Source organism: Magallana gigas, chromosome 1, assembly GCF_963853765.1.
Source record: "Magallana gigas chromosome 1, xbMagGiga1.1, whole genome shotgun sequence".
In the NCBI taxonomy this organism is placed as follows: Eukaryota; Metazoa; Mollusca; class Bivalvia; order Ostreida; family Ostreidae; genus Magallana; species Magallana gigas.
This window is the reverse complement of record NC_088853.1, coordinates 62,300,665-62,319,458: the sequence shown is the minus strand read 5'-3', so window position 1 is coordinate 62,319,458 and position 18,794 is coordinate 62,300,665. Positions and strand designations below refer to the sequence as shown.

The 18,794-nt window shown below is 34.8% G+C and overlaps 1 pseudogene; it reads left to right on the top strand.

The window, feature by feature from the left end:
- The first annotated feature begins 1,898 nt into the window (after window positions 1–1,898).
- On the top strand, window positions 1,899–3,234 carry LOC136276147 (E3 SUMO-protein ligase ZBED1-like; annotated as a pseudogene).
- The last annotated feature ends 15,560 nt before the right edge of the window (window positions 3,235–18,794 follow it).

Here is an 18,794-nt window from a genome sequence, read left to right as displayed (position 1 = left end):
GGCATCCTTATGGGATGGAGATTATAAATTGCTAAAATAAAGGGCGAATCCCTTTTTAAAAGGGAGATAAATGCGAAACAGTGAAAATAGGGTGCATGTCTTTAAAAATCTTCTTCTCAAGAACCACTGCACCAGAAATGCCAATATTTACGTAAATGCTTGTATATATAGTGAAGATTCTAAATTGCAAAAATCGTGACCCCCGGACCAAAACTGGTACCCCAGTCGGGTTGAAAGTTTAGCATAAAAATACATAGGAACAATTTTTAAAAATATTCTTCTTAAGAACCACTGCACCAGAAATGCAAATATTTACACAAAAGCTTGAACATATAGTGAAGATTATAAATTGTAAGAATCGTGACCCCCGGACCAAAACTGGGGCCCCAGACAGATAGGAAACATGTTTATAAATCTTCTGGAGATTTGTGAGAGTTTGTGAGATTTCTATGCAAGGATCCTCAAATAGTGAAAATCTAAATTGTAAAAGCTGTGACCCCTGGACCAACACTGGGGCCCCACAAGTGTTTCAAATTTTTAACATAGAAGTATATAGGGAAAGTGTTTAAAATCTTCTTCACAAGAACTACAATGCAACAGTTTGTGGGATTACTATGCAAGCATCCTCAAATTGTCAAGATTCTTATTTGTGTAAGCCGTGACCCCCAGACTAATACTAGGGACCCAGAAGTAGGGCTGAAACGATTCACCGAAATATAGATACTGTTCAATATTTAGGCCCGATTCGGTTTTCGATTCACTGCTTCCATTTTCGTTTCGATACACATTTTTGAAATCGGGTTCGGTTTTATGGGTTTATGCATCGGGCTCGGCCTACTTAACTAGTTTCACTGCACGAGGGAAACGTGGCGTCAACGTCGACAAATGCAGATGATCATGAAGCGGGCGATAGCAATGTCGCTATCGTTACTGATGCAAATAATAATAGCGCGGCGAAACCGGTAAAGTTACAGAATCCGCCTGCATCACACCGTTCAGCGGTATAGAAACATTTCGGTTTTAAAATTGTAACTGTGAATGGAAGGCAAATTACGGAACGAGAAAGAACTGTTTGCAAAATCTGTTTCAATGAAGTCAGCTACAAGGCAGGAAACACAACGAACATGGCCGTGCACCTGAAGCGTAAGCATTCAATATTATTAACTGAAAGTCTCGTCAGCCCTGCTTCAGCTAGTCTAAAAAATACTCAGTCGTCGATGTCTTGTAACAGCACACACGCAGGGCAGTTAACTTAAATGCACCTCCACAATTATTCAAGTTCAAAATCAAAGTTCCCATTAACCTCACAGAAGAGTCGAAACAAAACTGTGGCAATAGCTGGTTTCTTGCATGTGATATGCGCCCATTTTCAACAGTAGAAAACATTGGATTTATCTTAAGAATTTGGTTAGCAATTTAGAACCAAAATTTGAGATCCCTAGTAGAACCCACATTGCACAAAAAGTGATGCCAGAACTCTACACAAAGGTGAAAAAAAGAATTCTTACTGACAGTAATAAAACAGATTTCATTGCAGTGACAACTGATGGTTGGACATCTAGGGCTGCTCAGGGATATATTACAATCACTGCCCACTATATTGATGACAATTTTGAAATTCAGAACCATACTTTACAAACCAGGCAATTAAATTCCTCTCACACTGCTGAAAACTTGGCTGAAGTTTTGACAAATGCTGTTGAAGAGTCGGGTCTCAAGAAATCTCAACCAGTTGCCATTACTACAGATAATGCTAGTAACATTGTCTCAGGAATACGTAACATTTCATCAGAATTCCCCCTCCCCCCACATTAGGTGTTTTGCACATACATTGAACCTTGCCACACAGAGGGCATTTAAATGTCAACATGTTGATAGAGTTGCAGGTAGAATTCGAAGGATAGTTCCTTTTTTTCACAGAAGGTCCACAGCTACAGCTATTATGGCATCAAAACAGGTGTTGCTTGAACTTCCAAAACACAAATTGATTCAGGATGTATCAACCCGTTGGAACAGTACCTATGATATGTTTAGTAGATATATTGAGCAGCAACCTGCGGTGATTGCAACTCTTCTGTCTAAGGATGTAAAAAAATCTGAAAGATGTAGTCACATTGTCTGATGACGATCTCAAAGCAGCAGAAGAGTTGATCCTGGTTTTGAAACCAATGAAAACACTGCCAACCCTGATGTGTGATAGTAAATATCCTACCATATCCTTTATCCATCCAAGCATGGAGATTCTAAAACAACAAATGGCTCCAAAGGATAGTGACAGTAATTTAGTACAGCTTGTGGAAAAACCCATCATTAATGATCTGGCAACAAGGTAAAAATAATTACCACACAAATTTCACATTCATGAATCACGATATGATATATAATATTTTGTACAGATTTATATAACTACACATTTTTAATTATCTTTTTTAATATTTGATTTGTTTTACAATTTCACATCACAGGTACACTGATCCAGACATTCAGTCAGTCCTGCTGAATAGCTCTGCTCTAGACCCCAGGTTCAAGAGTCTGCCATATCTGTCAAATGAGAAGCGTCAGGATGTATTTCAGGACATAGAGAAGAAAGCACTCTTATTTGATGTGAACAAGGCAAGTATAACTCCTTTAAATTTGCATTTAAGTTAAAATACAAATCTTAATTCTTAACCAATATTACAATATACACTTATCTACAGGTGACTGAGGTGAAAGTTGAGAAGACTGAAGAGCAGGAACTTCCTAAACTCCCGAGTTTTCCAGAGGATATAACTCCTGATCCAAATCCACCAGTGAATTGTGATGAAGTTATGGATGAACCCCCTATCAAAAAGGAAAAACATTCAATGGATGATTTGTTTGGAGACGTCTTCATTACAAACATAGAAAAACCACCAAGTGTACATGATAGAATCCAGTCAGAGCTCTCTCTATACAAAACTGAGGCACCAACACCTCTCCAACGCAACCCCTCAGAGTGGTGGAAGGTTCATCAAACTAACTACCCTATTCTGTCAAGAATGGCAAAATAATACCTAGGAATTCCTGCAACATCTGTTCCCTCAGAAAGGGTATTCTCTGCAGCAGGGGAAAGTGTGTGTGCCCAGAGAGCTTCACTCAGTGGAGATAATGTTGATATGCTGATTTTCCTAAAATCAAATCTGAGAGTTCCTTGTGACTTGTGCTAAAAACTTAAATAAATGTGACCGTTCAAACATCAATACATTACATAATGTAGTTTGACATAAAGTCATTCAAGTAGATGACTGATCAATAAATTCTCACTGTATTTATCATTGTTTACGTGACACAAATAGTGCTTACTGAATTACCTGATTGCATTTTGTAATTGAATTAAAATTGTAAGGTGTGTCTTACCGGAACTATGTCTTTCTTCAATTGTTTGCATGGTTTCTTCTTTGAAATGAATCGTATTGAAAATATTCAATTGTGGCACAAGTATTGCGATATGTATCGTATCGTGAAGGGAGCGTATCGTTTCAGCCCTACCCAGAAGGGTTTAAAGTTAACATAAAAATATGTAGGGAACATGTTTGAAAATCTTCTTCTTAAGAACTACAGTGCAACAGTTTGTGGGATTACTATGCAAGCATCCGTGGCTATTGTAGATTCTAAATTGGTAAAATCTAATACTGGGGCCCCAAGAGGGGTTAAAAGTTTAACATAGAAGTGAATAGGCAATATGTTTAAAAATCTTTTTCTCGAGAACTGCAATGCTACAATTTGTGAGAAATGAGGACATTACTGGTGTGTGTTAACAAGGTCATTCCTAATACAGGACACAATGCGGAAAATATTAGACTAATGTAGAGAACTGAAACCATGAGTGATGAAGAGAAGTGCTGATAATCAGATTATTGTTTCTCTTATGTTCATCCTGATAAAGCCTTATCCCGATTGATGACTTGGAACATTTGTTTGGTAATTTAAGGATGACAACATTTATTTAAACATTTATGATATAATATTAAGAAAATTAATAAGCAACAAAACATATCCTGAAATATGAAGCTGGACCAAACCAGTGATAATCTACCATTTATGATTTATTACATTTACTTGGATTTGAAAACCATTTCTGAAACTCTAAAAGTCGTGAATAATTTGGACATATAATGCATACAATTAAGAATTTTTATTGTTAAAGAATATATATTATTATAATTTCATGTTAAATACTGAAATCTGATTGGTTAAGACGCAGTTGATAATCCGTTCTATTACCCTCAGCTATAGCAACACACTTGGCAACGGGTAGCACAACGGATTGTTACATGCGCGTAAATAATGCGGGTACGGTTCATCATAGAATTAACGTTTTTTCGTAAAGTTTTCTTTAGAATTCAGACATTCAGTATAATAGAACAAATAGTGTCTGTTTGGGAGGGAAAGAGCTAAAATTGACACTCTTCGAAAACCATTGTCAACCTCCATTTCGCGACAGTTAACAATGGCTTTTTCGGGGTATCAGTTTCAACTCTACCCTCCCAAACAGGCACTATTTATATATTATGATGCATGCATATGCTATAAGAAATACAATTGATAGATATCTAAAGTTGTTTATACTGACCAAGTGCAGTTAAGAAGTTTGTAATGGCTATATACTGTTTAATGTACATGCTGAGAAAATGATTTTTAAAATATATGTCTTATAATATGTAATTTTTTGATTGCATAGTATATCAAATCATCATTTCTGTTTATCAGTGTCTGTCTGTTCATCTATTGATCTGTCTGAAGTCTGTTTTATTTTATATCCCTGATGAGGTTTCTGACGTAGATCAAGTTGAGATCATCGTTATGACACTTAATATAAACAACAAGCCTCACAGAGAATATTAGTCCTCTTAAATGATGGAGTTTTTGAATGAGTTATTGAATGTATGGTTGGGAAAAATTTTGATTTTAAATATTTTTGGAAATGATTTTTGTGAATAAGAATATTTGTTATTACATATACCGGTATATATATCTCATCTATATTTTTATCATTTTAACATGAAATAAAATATACATATCCTAGTTAGGCCACACAAATATAATGTCTTTCTCGTCGGACATTTAATGAAAAAGGCTTTGAACGGGTGAGCGATAAAATAATAAGATTATTATTTTTTGTAGCCAACATTTTTAGGCCGTATATATTTATATGATTTGTATTTTTTTAAACGAGCGTGTAGGACTCGATGAAAAAGAAATTTATTTGGTGTGGCCTTTGGCATTTTCTATGTTTTAGTTTAAATTGAGGCTGAACCATTGTAATATTTTACCCTGCATAATAATTCTGATAAAGTCTAAATCATTCCTTATAAATAGCATCAAGACCAATATGGGGACCAAGGAAGGGTTCAAAGTTCAGCATATATAGGAATTATAGGATTGCATATATTCATGAATATACTTAAAGGACATATCGCACGTTTTTCAATTTTCGGAATTTTTTAAATAAAATCATTGTATACTTATTTAAAATGAAGTTTATTATTGTTTTCATAAAATATTCTGCCTAATTCGTGAGTTTGAAAGCGATGAAATTCAAATGTCGCGATATGCATATTTTCTCTCTCGATCTACCCGCCATGATGTGTGACGTCATATGCGGCCTCGAGCGAGAAGGTACTGTTAGCCATCTTTGTGATTGGATTAGATTTAAACGACAATTAAACTAATTATCACCTTTTAAATTGCCAATAACGGGACATGATGGTGTTTTGTGCCTCATGCGGGTGATCTAGCCATCAAAAATGGGGATTTGGACTGTTGTTATTTTAAAGTATCCCTAAGAAAGTGCGACAAATAACGTTAGGGGCCTATCTGTCGACGAAAGGATTTATAAATAAACAGTCTTCAGTACATATATTATAAATGATATGGTATATATTTGTAATCATAGTTTCATAAATAAATCGTATTTATTTTTCAAAGTGAAAAAAATAGAAGTTAATGTAAGGGCCTGTGTACAAAACGCAAGTTCATCGGAGAAAAATAACAAGAGGGGAGGCCATTTTGGATACCGCCTCGCTTCATTAGCTGTTTTCTTATTGTTATTGTTAAACTATACGTTCATGTATGCGTCGGTTTTTATATAAATGATTTCTTCATTCATAGCTCACCTCTGCAGAATTCATAATTTAAGTACGGTAGGTGATATTTCTGTGAGTTTTGTGGGAGAAGTCAAGGATTGAGTTGACGATATTGAATGTTTACGCGTGAAATATACAAAGTTTGTTGATATACATTTATACGTAAATCGTTAGGAACGCCAAAAAACAATACTGTTGTAGATTTTTTAACCGATTTATTTGAGCTATAATCCTTACTAAGTTGTGTTTACAATGTTTACACGTCGATCAATTTGATCGTTATTGCCGACTTCATCATCGCTTCTTCGGCAATATCATCGTTTTAATCCGTACTGGTTGCTCAAACATGTATGACTGAATAATAAGATTCTTTTAATTTAGTCAGCATGTAAAAAAAAAACAACGTACATGGTGAATAAATGTCAAAGATTTAAAGAAGATAATGCCAGTCCTACAATTTGTTTACAATCAGCTGTTCGAAGAAGGTCGCATGTGACGTCACTGTACCACATGACACGCTATCTAATTAACGAGTTTTTAAACGATCGGGGCTATAATTTTAATTGATATTATGGCTAATTACCGCTTCTATACTGTTAACAAACTGTTACATGTAGAATTAATTATTAGATACACAAGGAAGCCGAAAAATGTAAAATGTCCCATACTTTAAAAACATGCGATATGTCCTTTAAGGACAAATCATAAATGATCTTAGTATCTGCAGTGTTCTCTAGTCCAATCAGATGATATGATTTAAAGAATTTTCATGATTAAGTAATAAGTTTCATTTTATACCTGTAATCATTTGAAATATTCTCCTATTTTCCAACACCCATTTTGATGCAATATCTTGCAAATCAGACAAAACTTTTAAAGATCGATAGAGAAAATTTAAATTAATTACAGTCATTATCTGATTTTAATGAAACCTGTGATTTATTGGTTTTGATTGTATTTTAAATCTTTCAACGAAGGCTTAATAAATATTGTGTGTATTAAAGTTTTTATGCATGTTTTTCTTTTTCTGTACATAGACTAGAGTTTCTCGATTATATCAGATGCACAACTATGACATTCAGTTTGTTAATTACCAATACAAAAAAAATCTTAAATATACATTGAAAGTGAAAACATTGTCAAATTAAAGAATCCTCTTCTCTTTATATGTTTGGTTTTTAGAAAAACAATCATTTATGGCAGTATTGACTTTCTTTAAGTGCGCAGAGTGATTGTTTGTAAAAGTCAGATCAGAGGAAATTCGGATTTTCAGCCTTTTTTATTCAATTACTAGTAGTATGTGCAACACAACTCCAGTAATTGTTTATACAAGAACTTATGCAGGTTCTCAGTTTAACTAGTTTAAAGAAATTTCCATTTTAAATGAATAATACATCTTCTCTAACAGATGAGTAGGGTTTGTAACATCTATTTTAATAGTTTTAATCTGTTGCGTTTTATCCTTTTGTCAAAATAACTATTAAAAAATAAGAGTCTTAATATAGGAAATAGCATTTTTTGCAATTTTTTTTAGCTCTGGTCACGTAAAAAAAAATGTCTCTTTCTTAGTGGTCAGAGGAAAGTCAAACCAAAAAAAGCAGATTAAATAAAAGGAATTCCCATTTTCAGATAAATAAAGTATTTTATTAACCTTTTTAAAATTTTGGTAAGAACAGTTTTCTAGTTAATTTTAATTATGTTTTAAATGGCATTTTTAATTTGCATTAAATATTTTTTCTTGTTCTAATTTTTTGAATATGGGTAAGTTTGAATGTCGTTGCCATAGAAACGAACTCATTTACATATGCTGGAAATGTATGTTTTGACAAAAGCGAACCGATTAGAGTCTGTTTGAATAAGAAAATTTCAATTATTTAATTAGTTTCATGTCAAGTTCACATATCCTTAATCGGAATTGACAAAAAAGTGAGTTTGTGAAATTTTGACCTTAAAAGGCCCTTTTCTCGTGACGGCAGTCATATATATTCTTGTTCCATGTGTTAAGGGGCATCAAATGGTACGAAGGTCATGGCCTTGGGGGGTTGTCCTGACCCCCTGAAACAGTAAATGCACAAATAACTTTAAAATGGTTAATATCCTCACCCCTTAACCATATATATTCTTGTTCCTTTTGTCAAAATGCATTTAATGGTATGTAGGTCATGGGCCCCCGGGGGTGGTCCTGACTCCTCTCAAACACGAAGTGCCAAAATATCTGGGAAAAAAGTTAAGATTCCCACCCCTTAACAATATATAATCTTGTTCCTGGGGTCATGTTGGTTCACCTGATGCATGATATAAGAACCCTGGCGAAAATCATGAAACTTCAGAAATAAAAATAATCAAGTTCTTTTATGTGGGTCATCCCTACTCTCAATAACGGCCTCGTTCGTTTGGGAGACTTTATAACCGCCCCGGAAAGGTATATTCGACCGAATTCAGCTTTATTCGTAAATGGAAGTTGCACCCAGCACGTCACGGTGTGCTTTTTTGGTCTTTTATTTTCTTTGGCGAGTCTTGTCTATATTGATATTGCACGCATTTTGCACGCTGGGTACGTTTTGTTATGTTTCTTGCACGATACGGCTCAATCGCCAAAGGCAATCTTCGTTTCTTAAACGGAACGGTACGGTTCGTTTTAAAGGTATAGCAGGGGCGGAATTTTGATAATTATTTAATCAGAAATCATTGATATAAATATTTAAAACTCTTGAAACTGTTACCATTAATTTTTTTTTCATATCCTTCATTTTCCTCCTCAAGTTCTCTGATTTTTCTTATTGCCGATTCATGTTCCTCAGTTATCTTGTCTAGTTTTAAGATATCAGTTTGTAGATCACGCATCTCACTGATAAAATAAAAAAAATAATATACATTATATCAACAAATAAAACTGAAACAAACATAAAAAGGTTTGTCGACAAGGATAAATCTTGACTTAATGCATAACTACGGTGGACAGTCAACTATTGGCAAATTTGTGTATATCTGCCGATTAATTTTTTTCAATGATAAAAAAAAATCAAGATACACAAAACTTACTTCAGTGACAGATTTTACTTTTTATCATTTTTTGGAAAGAATAAAACAAAAATATTTTTATTTGATCGTGTTTAATTACATTGAGAAATATGCCATACAAAGTCAAACCTTCTGAACTCACTCTCTCCTATATATCCTATCAAGCTGAGATCAATAATGTTCTAAATTGAGATTTAAAGTTCAAGGGCAAGAGAAACACACTTTTGAGTAAATAACGTTGTAATATAAATCACAAAGAATTGACAATAATGTTAAATAAGCATGCGCAGAAAAATACCAATTCAATATTTTGACGTTTTGTCACAGGTAATTGATATTTGTCGTTAGTTATATCTTGATTTCCTTTTCCTTTTTTTAAGAAAACAGGTATACAAATTTTTGTTGTTCTCACATAATAAAACAAACAAACCTACCTTACTGATGTAATATATTATTATGCATTATTTATTTCACTATGAAAATATCTAACGTCAAGTACATGCTTGTGCCCAAACTGCATACTTTATAACACTTCGCGGATCAAAAATAATCCGAGTAGAAGGTGGCGGTGTTCCAGGGGATAACTTTGTTTGCCAGTGGCTAGAAAAATTGTACTAAGTGAATTGTGACTATTGATCTGCAAATTAGTAACACCCCCTTTCCCCATAAAGCCTTTTTTCACAATTAGCGCACGACCACTTTAAACCACTTTGCGATCGAACTTTTTGAGCTTTACACGAGCTCTCGCATACGTTGCACGAGCTCTTCCATCCGTTGCATACGTTTTACTGATCGCATGAAGTCTCCACCGAACGCGATCCAAATAATCGCACAAACACACGAACATTAGTACGAATGTTTTACTCATTTTGTGTACTCGCAAAAGTAATACACTTTTTATAAAGATCGTAAGATAAATCGCTGGTGTTTATGCGTCTGTTTTGCGAACGTGAGACTGTTGCTCAACGTGTTTCATGTAATCTTGCGACGTTTTATTATTATTGCACGACTTATCAGCCTCAATATGCCACGCTTTGCTACAAGAATATACACACAATATAAGTTTCTCTGTTTCAGACTAAAATTTACAATATACATTTACTGCATGATGGTGAGTGAAATACATGTATGAAGATTTATTCCCTCAAGAAAAATCATATTTTCCGAGGGCTTCGCCCGAGAGAAATTTGTTTTTTTTTTAATTTTTCATATTCCCTGAATATTATTGCTATAAACGTTTTATTATACCAAACAACGTTGATTTCTAATAATGTTTGACTTTTCAACAGTCCCAACATTAGCGTCGTGCTTGTTTGATTTCCCATGTAACTGTCTCACTTTTTAGCTCACCTGAGCTGAAAGCTCAAGTGAGCTATTCTGATCACATTTTGTCTGTCGTCCGTCTGTCCGTCCGTCTGTCCGTAAACTTTTCACATTTTCAACATCTTCTCAAGAACTACTAGGCCAATTTCAACCAAACTTGGCACAAATCATCCTTAGGCAAAGGGGATTCAAAGTTGTGAAAATTAAGGGCCACACCCGTTTTCAAGGGGAGATAATTAGAAATTAATGAAAAATTTCAAGAAATTTTCAAAAATCTTCTTCTCAAGAACCAGAAAGCCAGGAGAGCTGAAACTTGTGTGGAAGCATTCTCAGGTAGTGTAGATTCAAAGTTGTGAAATTCATGACCCCCGGGGGTAGGGTGGGGCCACAATGGGGGGGGGGGGTCAAAGTTTTACATAGGAATATATAGAGTAAATCTTTAAAAATCTTCTTCTCAGAAACTAAACAGCCAGGAAAGCTGAAACTTGTGTGGAAGCATCCTCAGGTAGTGTAGATTCAAAGTTGTGAAAATCATGATCCCTGGGGGTAAGTTGAGGCCACATTGGGGGGGGGGGGGGGGTTGTTAAAATTTTACATAGAAATATATAGAGTAAATCTTTAAAAATCTTCTTCTCAGAAACTAATCAGCCAGGAAAGCTGAAACTTGTGTGGAAGCATCCTCAGGCAGTGTAGATTCAAAGTTGTGAAAATCATGATCCCTTTGGCCTCACAAGAAGGTTCAGAGTTTGATGCAGCTAAATATCCCATATATAAACAATTGTAAAGGATCTTTTTGAGAACTGCAATACTCAACATGTGATATGACTATAAAATTGAAGCAGGCAGCTATTTTTTCATTAGAATCTCTTTTTGTATTACTGTATTGAGTAATTGCCCTTGATTTATTGATTCTTGATTATTTTAGTTAATTCATCCACTGTTAACCAATTATTGTGATGATTTTTTTTATACAATAATAAATATTCAATGTATATAAGTTGTTCTGCATAAGTAGTTTTGGGTTAGGCCGGATTAGTTTGTTTATATTTGATTTCCAATTTTTAGATACTATGAATTATTTTAGGCCGGCACATATATAGGGACAGTGTCTATTGCTTTATGACCAGCGATGTTTGGGGTTAAACTTGAACAGGTAAGGATGGAATGAGTGTTATCCCTGCTTGCGTTAACGTTGGTACCTGTTGAGTTGCTTAGGTGTGCGGTCATCCCTGCCTGAGTAAAGTTGAGTCCCTATATATGTGCAGGAGCGGTGATTTAAGTCTGCTCTTGTAAATATTGGCAGCAATCAGGGCTATCCGAGTTCCAAGGGGGAAAATGGATTTTATTTATACAGGATCTACATGCATTATTGTACGTTGTCCAGATTGTTTGTATTGTGACTCCATTAAGGTCAGACGACACGTTCCTCAATTTTAGTTGGTACCTGTTGAGTTGTGTAGTTGTGCGGTCACCCCTGCCTGCGTAACGTGTGCAGGAGCGGTGATTAAAGTCTGCTCTTGTAAATATTGGCAGCAATCAGGGCTATCCGAGTTCCAAGGGGGAAAATGGATTTTATTTATACAGGATCTACATGTATTATTGTACATTGTCCAGATTGTTTGTATTGTGACTCCATTAAGGTCCTCAACTTTATATAACTTTTTCCAGGAATTTGTTAATGGTTTACTTCTACTTTGACAAGCTTTCTAGCAAAAAATTAGGGTACCTTACCAGGCATTTCTGCAAAATAATTGAGTATGCAATTTCCTATATAATCTTCTTGAAAATACACTTGAATTGCTGATATAAAAATAAATACATGTACAGCACAGCGAATTTCACTATATAAGAATTATATCTCCGCCGGGGCGAGGTTTTGAACTCACGACCTCTAGAACCTATACACTTCTGGTAGTGTGCGGCCACGGTTCTAACCACTCGACCATCTAGACAAGTAACCAAATCTCTACCGGCAAGGCGTGTGTGAATAGAAAATTCGGACCAGTTGCACATTCATTCAACGGATTTTTTTGGCGTCAGTAAATCGGACCAGTAATGCCTTGTTTTAATCGTCCCAGTAATTCCCTGTAAATATGATTTCCCATTTCACACTCTCACGAGAACAAGATAAAAGACTATGTACATCATGCATTGTAAATAAAATAATTCCATTACATAAGACTAACAGAGTTGTCGTTCCTTACAGTGACGTCACAATTGATTTCTTGCACATTGATCCCACAGAATTTTTCGGAGTCAGTAAATTTCGACCCACAATGCAATTTATCAATGTCGGACGATCTCACTAGACTTGATTCCTTCTCGCGAGAATCAAAGTAAAACTTTTGAAAAACAGATAAATTGTGTAATTTTAAGAATATCATGCTTTTTAAGTAAACAAAACAGTATATTTCACTTAGTTTTTTTTTCAGGGTTTTTTTCAAAGAGACAGACGACACTTGACCGACGTGAACTTTGACGTCACAATAAGGGGAGATTACTCTAAGTAGTTATTGTAAATCTGCTGAAATATAAAAACCAAAATCTTCTCAAAATCTTGCAAAGCTAACGAATGGGGACATCTTTTTATTTTAATAGGAAACAGTTGTAACTTGCTCACATTTATTTTATTCACTATATATGTACAGTAATTTCCAGGAACGTTTTTTAAAAGGGGGCGCAACAGCATCATTAAAAAAAATATTTACAAGCAAAAATGAAAAAGAAATTCACAAAATCAGGGAAATTCTAATCCGGTTAATGGTGAGTGCGTAGTATGCATTTAGTTCTTTAACTGCTCAATGGTATCTTCATTTTCACATTTATTACATCCTCCGGGGGGGGGGGGGGGGGGGGCAAAACCATTTTTATATATGATCAGCAATTTTTTTCATACGTAAATTATATTTTTTTTAAACGGGGGGGGGGGGGGGTACTCTATGATAAGTCAATTTTTTATATGTAAGTTTAAGAAATATGTCTGCTGCAAGAAAAGAGGAAATAAACTGCAATAATGATTATGTTAAAATCTTTATTATTCAACAACATTGTATCTGAGATAAATTCTATTTAAATCAATAAACAATCTTATAAATTATGAATAATGAAAATTTACTAGAAAAAATAGGCATATTTTATATTTTATTTTGCATTCAAATTCATTTACGTTACGTTGATACTTTTATTATACCCCCGCTCCGAAGGAGAGGGGGTATACTGTTTTACCCTTGTGTGTCTGTCTGTCCGTCCGTCCGTCCGTCTGTCCGTCTGTCTGTCCGTCCGTAACAAAAATTTCTGTCGCATTTATCTCAGCAACTATTTATCGCAGATGCTTGAAATTTTAACACAGTGTTTGTTAAGGCATGCCATATCGTGGGATGTATTTTTGTACTAAATCGGCTGTCAACTTCCTGTTAAATGACGACTTTGTTTATTTTTAGCAAAAATTTTCAAACAAATTTCCGTCAAAGAATTCTCAGCAACTGTTTATCGCAGATGCTTGAAATTTTTACACAGTATTTGTATAGGCATGCTTTATGGTGGGATGTATTTTTGTACCAATCGGACGTCAACTTCCTGTTTAATGACGACTTTGCTTATTTTTTAACCAAAATTTTCAAACAAATTTTCGTCAAAGATTTCTCAGCAACTGTTTATCGCAGATGCTTGAAATTTTTACACAGTATTTGTATAGGCATGCCATCTTGTGGGATATATTTTTGTACCAATCAGACGTCAACTTCCTGTTAAATGACGACTTTGCTTATTTTTTAACTAAAATTTTCAAACAAATTTTCGTCAAAGATTTCTCAGCAACTGTTTATCGCAGATGCTTGAAATTTTTACACAGTATTTGTATAGGCATGCCATATTGTGGGATATATTTTTGTACCAATCAGACGTCAACTTCCTGTTAAATGACGACTTTGTTTATTTTTAGCAAAAATTTTCAAACAAATTTCCGTCAAAGAATTCTCAGCAGCTGTTTATCGCAGATGCTTGAAATTTTTACACAGTATTTGTATAGGCATGCTATATGGTGGGATGTATTTTTGTACCAATCAGATGTCGACTTCCTGTTAAAAGATGACGATGTTTATTTTTTGCCAAAATTTTCAAACAAATTTCCGTCAAAGAATTCTCAGCAACTATTTATTGCAGATGCTTGAAATTTTAACACACTATTTGTTTAGGCATGCCATATCGTGGGATATATTTCTGTACCAATCGGCTGTCAACTTCCTGTTAAATGACGACTTTGTTTATTTTTAGCCAAAATTTTCAAACAAATTTTCCTCAAAGATTTCTAAGCAGCTATTTATCGCAGATGCTTGAAATTTTAACACAGTATTTGTTTTGGCATTCCATATTGTGGGATATATTTTTGTATCAATCGGACGTCAACTCCCTGTTAAATAATATGACTTTGTTTATTTTTTGCCAACATTTTCAAACAAATTTTCCTCAAAGATTTCTCAGCAGCTATGTATTGGAGATGCTTGAAATTTTTACACAGTGTTTGTTAAGGCATGCCATATCGTGGGATATATTTTTGTACCAAATCGGATGTCAACTTCCTGTTAAATGACGACTTTGCTTATTTTAGCCAAAATTTTCAAACAAATTTTCCTCAAAGATTTCTTAGCAGCTATTTATCGCAGATGCTAGAAATTTTAACACACAATTTGTTTAGGCATGCCATATTGTGGGATTTATTTCTGTACCAATCGGATGCCAGCTTTCTGTTAAATGTCGACTTTGCTTATTTTGCATATTCACATCAGAGCGGGGGTATCACTAGTGAGCATTGGTTCACAGATATCTTGTTTTTATTGATTTATCATAATTCATTATTTGATCACATGCTGCGCTCGCCCCAACGGTCGCACCGTAAAACATATTATTTTGTACACTCAATTGAATTTACATTTAAACATTCGCACATGCAGAATAACTAAGGTGTTACTGATTTCTGTTTTTAGGAGGGGGGGGGGGTGTGGAGTATTAAGGGTAATCGTGTTAAAAAATCCAGACATGTAAACTTGTAAATCCAAATATGTAATCGTGTTGGTGTGTGAGTCTGAGTATGAATATGTGTAATTCTGATCGCGTTACATATCGTTTATCCTATCAAACTCGGGGATAAACACTTTAGAGTTGACCCCGCAGGCCTTCAATCTAATTTTTTCTACAGACGCTAATTGTAGCTGTAAAATGCTGATTGTTATTTACATGTAATCTGCCACTATAATACACACTTTCCATCTGTAGTCTCTGTAGTTTATCTCCATGTGTATAAATATATACATATATTATTTTCATGCATTAAAACGAATTCTATCATTGGTTCTTTTGATATCACATGTAAACAAACAACAAAGATGGAAGTTGCAAACGTTAAAGTAAAAGGTCGTTTTGCGACAATTACTGACGCGGAAATGAAAGTTATAATGGAAAATGTTGATGCAAGGAACACTATAACAGGGTAACTGCAACAGCCGTTAAGCTATTTCGGGAATATTTCGAGTCGAAACTTCGTAAATTTCGAGTGCGAGAAGTTAGAGGACTTGCTAGCTAAATTTTACATGGAAGCTAGAACGAAGAATGGAAATATGTATAAAGAGACTGCGAAAATAATATAACGAATGTGGCCCTTTCGCTCGGTCGATCCATAGATATATCGACTTCACAGAAAAGCATATCGACCTTGCACTACGTGCTCGGTCGATATGCGTTTCTGTGAAGTCGATATATCTATGGATCGACCGAGCGAAAGGGCTATATTTGTATAATATCAATAGGTAAGTACAGCCATGTTGGTCTTTCTTGAAACAAAAAGCTTCCTATTCAAAATGTGCAACCTTTTGATATTTTGAATACTAGAATTAAACCTTATACTTTCGTATTACTCGTGCGTTCGCTCACCGTGCGTTCATTGTGCGTTTATTGTTTATAAAGTGTTCAGCGTTCTCTTATATTGTGTTTTAAAATGCACGCTCAGCAGTCGTTCGTCATTCGCTCACTGTTTATTTTTTTTATCTTCATTGTCCTTCGCCACATCATATTAGAAAACAGGAGAACAGAATTGACCATGTGATTTTAATTACGACAGAAAATTCATTCAATACACCGGAAATGCTTTTATAATATGTTCTTAACAAGGGCACCGCTAAGCGGAGCATCCCCTCGCGACATGAGATATTGTGTGTAGGGATGTATAATTTAGGAATATATAGTTATTTAATGATAAGACCACATTCTACTATCCCTACATTACTGCAAAAACTACATTTTCTTTACCTGTACTCAATCTAAATCCCCAAAAAATATCAAGTTGTTGATTTGAACTGCTTACTTTCACTTTGGTTTCAAAGAGGTGGCAGGGGATAGTTTCGAAGAAAGACCCGGTCGAAATTTTGAAATATAGAGGGAACCTGGGGTTTGGCTGGTTATTTGAGGGGTATAAATTGCTAGAATATTTATTGCATTCGTTTTGTGGACAGAGGAGCTCATTCCAATTTCATTGATATATGACACTTTAATACTGGTAGCACTTTTGATCAGATATGGTATGAAAATGCGAAACTGTGACCAAAATTTTCACTTTCGGTTTTGTGCTTGAAAAGTAGGGTGGGTTCAGAACACGAAATGTCACTCGAAAAGAAGGTGATTGACCCCCCATCAATTGGTGATTATTTGCATGGGTATACATTAAGCTACCAATCCTATGGTAGTTTATGGCAGTTGCTCGGGACTGGAGCGTTGATCTGGACCCGTGAAAGTGTGGAAAAAAGGGCAATTTTTCAGAAAATTTTGAGACCGTCCCTGGCTATTCTTTATAGTGTTATATGTAAGTTGTACTTGTTTTATTCTGAAATATTTCAAAATTCTCAGGAGTCGGGACCATGTGTCCCCTGCATGCAAACCAATTTTAGCAAATTTAAAAATCCACTGAAAAATTAAATCTCATATATGAGCACTATCTGCCTCACATTTCCTCGACCAAAAAAAATATCCCCTGCCACCCAATCGCAACTTCTCGGGCCTTTCCGGCAGGCTCGGAAAAACACCTCGAATGTATTAACATTACCGGATGTTAGAATTTTATACAAAATGGAGTCGCTTCCTATTAAAACAAGTATCGGCTAGACAGCCTTATAAGTTGCTTCTGTGTTATATTTTAGGGTATATCATTTACTTTATTGAAGTCTAGCTTACATTTCAACAGATCGTAAAATGTGTTGTATTTATATGAAGTTTTATAAAAAGGGGGGTTGTCATGGACGCCTAGGTAATACATTCGAGGTGTTTTTCCGAGCCTGCCGGAAAGGCCCGAGAAGTTGCGATTGCCCTGCCACCAAGAAGTGAAGCGGAAGATTGATAACTCTTACTCAGAAAGTTCGATTGATAACTCGTATACAAAGTTGGTTATGACATTGATTTAATGAAATTGTAATTTGTAATAGTATTAATGGTTTGGAAAGTCACATGCATTTTTTATTTGTTATTTTACAGAAGTGTGCAATGTATGATAAATATTTTTAGTTTTGAACGAATTTTGTCATAATGTATGCCCCCTCCCACCTTCAGAATGGTGTAATTAAGGTCGTCCGTTTCCAACGGAAGACCTCATTGTTTTTGTTCGGTTTCTTTTTTCCCTATTCTTTTTTTTCTTACATATTTTGTGTACACGATTTCTCAAAAACTACTCGGCCGATTTACATGAAACTTTCAGATCTGATAGATATTGCTCTAAACCTTATTGGAAAGTTTTGAGATATTAGCAATTGTACGATTTTTAGAAAGTCGGCTTGTCCACGAAGGTTCTCATAAACTAAAAAAGATATTGAGTTCAAAATTTCAGGAATGATAGTCAAAATAATGTAGATATGCAATAGGGTAATTATAATTTCTCAGCGCAAAAAGCGCGGAAGCTCGGTAGGGCTAAAATAAATGAGATATAAAAAGCGTTGTGATTTTGCATGGTTTTCTTAGTTTATCTTTTTTCCTGGAAATATTTCGTTAAGACATGTAGAATAAAAAAAGATTTATGTTTTAAAGATCTTTCATTTGACATCAAGAAAAAGGGGTTGGTCCCTCCAATAAGGGACCTAGAGTTCTTGAAAGTTATCGACCCATAACTCAAAAGCAGTTAAGATTTCAATATGGATGTCTCTGCAAAAGTTGTTCATTATGATCTTATTAATGTCGTAACAATAATATTTTGTTCGGGTATTGCATAATATGAGTGTAAAAAGCTAGACTCGTTACCATGTTTTTGTGTTTTATTTAGCAAATAAACGGGGTAATTGTGCGTATAACGGACATAAAGGGTACCAGTTT